The 6,050-nt window shown below is 38.6% G+C and overlaps 1 protein-coding gene across 1 annotated transcript in view; it reads right to left on the bottom strand.

The window, feature by feature from the left end:
* Positions 1-6,050, bottom strand: part of FGD4 (FYVE, RhoGEF and PH domain containing 4) — a 238,296-nt gene that overhangs the window by 196,825 nt on the left and 35,421 nt on the right. The window lies entirely within an intron of this gene.

Here is a 6,050-nt window from a genome sequence, read left to right as displayed (position 1 = left end):
TTTGGGACAAATTAAAAGTCCTAGAACTCTAAAAAAAAAAAAAAAAAAAAAAAAAAAAATGCTGGACTAGTTGAAGCACAAGCTGGAATCAAGATTGCCAGGAGAAATATCAATAACCTCAGATATGCAGTTAACACCACCCCCATGGTAGAAAGCGAAGAACTAAAGAGCCTCTTGATGAAAGTGAAGACAATAGTAAAAAAGTTGGCTTAAAACTCAGCATTCAGAAAACTAAGATCATGATTCCAGTTCCATCACTTCATGGCAAATAGATGAGGAAACAATGGAAAAAGTGGCAGGCTTTTATCTTTGGGGCTCCAAAATCACTGCAGATGGTGACTGCTGCCATGAAATTTTAGACGCTTGCTTCTTGGAAGAAAAGCTATGACCAACCTAGAGAGTATATTAAAAAGCAGAGACATTGCTTTGCCAACAAAGGTCTGTCTAGTCAAAGCTATGGTTTTTCCAGTACTCATGTATGGATGTGAGAGTCGGACAATAAAGAAAGCTGAGCACCAAAGAATTGATGCTTTTGAACAGTGCTGATGGAGAAGACTCTTGAGAGTCCCTTGGACAGGAAGGAGACCAAACCAGTCAATCCTAAAGGCAATCAGCTTGAATATTCACTGGAAAGACTGATGCTGAAGCTGAAGCTCCAATACTTTGGCCACCTAACTCAAAGAACAGACTGACCGGAAAAGACTCTGATGTTGGGAAAGATTGAAGGCAGGAGGAGAAAGGGACCACAGAGGATGACATGATTGAATGGCATCACTGACTCAATGGACACAAGTTTGAGTAAGCTCCGGGAGTTGGTGACAGACAGGGAAGCCTGGAGTGCTGCAATCCATGGGGTCACAAAGCTCAGACAGGACTGAGCAACTGAACTGAACTGAAGAGAGCCGTAACCCTACTGTTGAATTTTTGGGTCACCTTAATTGAGTCATTAAATTTTTCTGGGCCTCACTGATAAGTCAGAACACTGGACCATACCACTAGTTGTATTAACTACTAGGTGATGGGAGTACTTGAAATTCATGATGATCTTTGCAGAACATGTTCCTGTGGGATAAAGTATTGATTTACCACAAAAAACAAGCTGCTTGAATTTTTCTATTAATTTGCATTAATTTGTACTAGCACAAATTTCGCTTTGAATTCAGTTAGTGTTACCAAGCAGACAAATGGCAGGAAATGATAAATTTTTTTTAAAAAATTAAGCAAAAAAATTTAAATGAAGAAATTAAATTAATTACCTAATAGAAAGGAAAGCAATCTTGTCATTATAAAATTTAATTATTAACTACTTATTTAATTGCAATAGCAGAATCCCTCACTCCAGAACCTAGAAACAGAGCTAGAGTATGGAAGCATAAGACACTCTCCAAGATTCCTTTCATCCCTAGGATTCTTGTTTCCACTGAAATTTGTTTTCTATCTGTAAATGCTACAAGCTGCTCTGGGCACAAAAAAATATATAATGTTTTTAATAGAGCCTAATAGGTTGACTACTTTTAATGAAATAGCCCATCACACTCATACATAAACAGATACCCACAAAACTCAACCCTTCAGTTTTAGGTCCACAGAAGACATCTTGAAGCTCACTGAATGTTGTAACAGTGCATATTATTTCATATTAATTTGACAGATGAAACAAAACCATCTCTTTTTGCAAAAGAATCTAGCAACTAGAAGTTAGAAATTTCCTTTAACAGTCTGTACACACTTATGGTGTATTGTGATGTATGTTTGTGGCACTGATTAGACAAGTTCCAAAATGAGGACAGTTTTAAGTGGTAAGAAAAGTAACCTAGTTATTGCATTTCCTTATCTTAAAAGGATCGATCATGACACCTTTAGGCATTATTATTTTGGCTGTATAGTCATCAATTAAGTTAATGGACAAAAATAACCCTAGGTGCACTTCAGCTATAATATAAATATTTCATAATAATTCTCCTTCATGTATCTCTGATTTCTAGTTAAAACGAAACTTACAGTTACCAAAGGGCAATAGTAGGATAAGAGAGACAAATTAAAAGCATGATACTGACAGATACAAATTCAGTTCCGTTCAGTCGCTCAGTCCAACTCTTTGTGACCCCATGGACTGCAACATGCCAGGCTTTCCTGTCTGTCACCAACTCTCGGAGCTTGCTCAAATTCATGTCCATTGAGTCAGTGATGCCATCCAACCATCTCATCCTCCGTAGTCCTTTTATCCTCTTGCCTTCAATCTTTCCCAGCATTAGAGTTTCCCAGCATCTTTTTCAATCAGTCAGACTTTGCATCAGGTGGCCAAAGTATTGCACAGTCCTTTATTGTATTGTATTGGAAGTCCAGAGTACAGTCCTTCCTATGAATATTCAGGACTGATTACCTTTAGGAATTGACTGGTTTGATCACCTTGCAGTCCAAGGGACTCTCAGGAGTCTTCTCCAACACCACAGTTCAAAAGCATCAATTCTTCAGCACTCAGCCTTTTTTATTATGGTCCAACTTTCACATCCATACATGATTACTGGAAAAACCATAGCCTTGACTATATGGACTTTTGTTGGCAAAGGAATGTCTCTGCTTTTTAACATGCTAAGTTGGTAATAGCCTTTCTTCTAAGGAGCAAGTGTCTTTTCATTTCATGGCTGCGGTCACCATCTGCAGTGAATTTGGAGCCCAAGAAAATAAAGTCTGTCACTGTTTTCATTGTATCCCCATCTATTTGCCATGAAGTGATGAGACCGGATGCCGTGATCTTCATTTTTTGAATGCTGAGTTTTAAGCCAGTTTTTTTCACTCTCCTCTTTCACTTTCATCAAGAGGCTCTTTAGTTCCTCCTTGCTTTCTGCCATAAGGGTGGTATCATCTGTCTATCTGAGGTTATTGATATTTCTCCCAGCAATCTTGATTCCAGCTTGTGCTTCATCCAGCCCGGCATTTCACATGAAGTACTCTGCATATAGGTTAAACAAGCAAGGTGACAATATATAGCCTTGACATACTCCTTTCCCAATTTTGTAACCAGTCCATTGTTCCATGTCCAGTTCTAACTGTTGCTTCTTGAACTGCATACAGATTTCTCAGGAGGCAGGTAAGGCAGTCTGGTATTCCCATCTCTTTAACAGTTTTTCACAGCTTGCAGTGATCCACACAGTCAAAGGCTTTGAGTGTAGTCAATGAAGCAGTAGACATTCTTCTTGAATTCTCTTGCTTTTTCTATAATCCAAGGGATTTGGCAATTTGATCTCTGGTTCTTCTGTCTGATGCATCCAGCACAGCAGGTCACAAAGACCTGAAAGGGGGGCAAGTGAGTAATGAAAAGAGAGACACATATAATTTGGCAAGCGGGGAGACAGAGGACCCTCCTGTTCTCTATGGCAGGAAGACAAAGCGATTCCTTTCTGCATGTACTTTTACAGGCAGAAGTTACATGAGATCATCACGGAATCACTATTCTGGGGAGTTTGATCACTGCGCCATTAAGAGGGAGTAGAGTTAAGGCTCTGCTGTTGATCAGGAACATCTTGTTTAGTGTCCATGCGGAGAGACGCAGGGGCAAGCAGTGAAGTGGAGCAAAGAGCATGTCTTGCCCCAAGAATGTCCATTCGACATGCTTACTAGGACAATTGCGAGGGCACAGTTTGCAGCAACCTTGAATCATGAAGCAGGTTCTGGTCTCTGCTCCACCAGCTTGCAACACCTGCCTTTGCTAAACCCTGCTTGAATATCTAGAAGTTCTTGGTTCATGTATTGTTGAAGCCTAACTTGGAGAATTTTGAGCACTACTTTGCCAGTGCGTGAGATGAGTGCAACAGGGTGTGGTAGTTTAAACATTCTTTGGCATTGCCTTTCTTTGGGATTGGAATGAAAACTGACCTTTTCCACTCATGCCTCCACTGTTGAGTTTTCCAAATGTGCTGGCCTATTGAGTGCAGTGCTTTCACAGCATCATCTTTTAGGATTTGAAATAGCTCAGCTGGAGTTCCATCACCTCCACTAGCCTTATTCATAGGGACACTTCCTAAGGCCCACTTGACTTCATACTCCAGGAGGTCTGGCTCTAGATGTGTGATCACACCACAGTGATTATCTGGGTCATTAAGACCTTTTTTGTATAGTTGTTTTGTGTATTCTTGCCATCTCTTCTTAATATCTTCCGCTTCTGTTAGATCCATACCGTTTCGGTCCTTTGTTGTGCCCATCTTTGCATGAAATGTTCCCTAGGTATCTCTAATTTTCTTGAAGAGATCTCTAGTCTTTCCCACTCTACTCTTTTCCTCTATTTCTTCACATTGATCACTTAGGAAGGCTTTCTTATCTCTCCTTGCTGTTCTTTGGAACTCTGCATTCAGATGGATATATCTTTCCTTTTCTCCTTTGCCTTTTACTTCTCTTCTTTTCTCAGCTATTTGTAAGGCCTCCTCAGACAACGATTTTGCCTTGTTGCGTTTCTTCTTCTTGGGGATGGTTTTGATCACCATCTCCTGTACAATGTTACGAACCTCCATCTATAGTTCTTCAGACACTCTATCAGATCTAATCCCTTGAATCTATTTGTCACTTCCACTGTATAACTGTAAGGGATTTGATTTAGGTCATACCTGAATGGTCTAGTGGTTTTCCCTACTTTCTTCAATTTAAGTCTGATTCTGGCAATAAGGAGTTCATGATCTGAGCCACAATCAGCTCCTGGTCTTGTTTTTGCTGATTATATATAGTTTCTCCATCTTCGCTGAAAAGAATATAATCAATCTGATTTTGGTATTGATCATTGACATCATTAATGTCCATGTGTAGAGTCATCTCTTGTACTGTTTATATAAGCAATAAGGATTTACTGTATAGTTATTTTCACTATCTTGCAATAACCTATAATGGAACACAATCTGAAAAAATAATTAAATCACTGTATTGTATCCTTGAAATTACATTACTAATCAACTACACTTTGATTTTAAAAAATCTAAAAAAAAATATCAACAATATTGGAATGGAATACTTATTAAAATGACACTATTGGAATTTCCCTGGTGGTCCAGTGGCTAAGTCTCCACATTCCCAATGCAGGGGGCCCGAGTTCAATCCCTGGTCTGGAAACTAGATGGAAGAGCCTGAGTGCTGCAATTAAGACCAGGCACAGTTGCCTGGAGAATCCCCATGGACAGAGGAGTCTGGCAGGCTACAATCCATGGGGTCACAAAGAGTCGGACATGACTGAGCGACTAAGCACAGCACAGCAGTCAAAATAAATAATTCAAAAAGCATAAAATGACACTGTTTTTCTTGATAAAAATTATGGTTTACCTGAAAGTAACTTTCTAAAGACAACATAGAGTACATGGAAAGTAGAGAATAGAAGCTCTGTTTTGTTTTTTAAAATCTAAAGGTTTCCAAATTAATTCCTTCATCGAGTACATACCTGCTTACTAAAGAATTCATTACCTAAACCAGTATAACCTACTGGCTCATGTTCTCCCATTTCCATTTTTTTCCCAAATATTACCCAGGCAACACAGAAACAATGAACATTTATTTATTTATTTTAAGGCAAAAGTAGCCCAGCTCATTAGGTGACTGAATAGCTTTGTGTCTTAAACACAAAAGGGAGGCAAAAATCTCAGATCATTCAAACAAGAAAATGTCAGATTACTTGTTCACAGAAACTTCCATCTTAAACGACCCCATCTCTCTTTGGAAAAAGTAGTGAACTTCTTTAGAACATACAACACTCTATTTTTCTTAACATTTATCAATTTTTTTAGTATAAGTTTTCATTACTTTGGTTCTTTCTGGATTAAGCACATTTGAACATAAAAGAACATGCTGAACTTTACAGGTTTTGGTTGAAACAGATCCAAGTTTAAGTTAATGATAATAACAATATCAATCTCATTAATACGGTTATAAACAAATCCTACCATGAGTTCCTTTGCCTTCTGAATACCTTTGAGTTTTGAGCAGAACAAATTCTCCTAAAAGTGGTAATTCCAGGAGAACCAAGGGACATTATCCTTTTACTATAATACTCTCAGCCAAGTCACCAAATAGCC

This window comes from Odocoileus virginianus, chromosome 23, assembly GCF_023699985.2.
Source record: "Odocoileus virginianus isolate 20LAN1187 ecotype Illinois chromosome 23, Ovbor_1.2, whole genome shotgun sequence".
NCBI lineage: Eukaryota > Metazoa > Chordata > Mammalia > Artiodactyla > Cervidae > Odocoileus > Odocoileus virginianus.
This window is presented reverse-complemented; position numbering and strand designations above follow the sequence as displayed.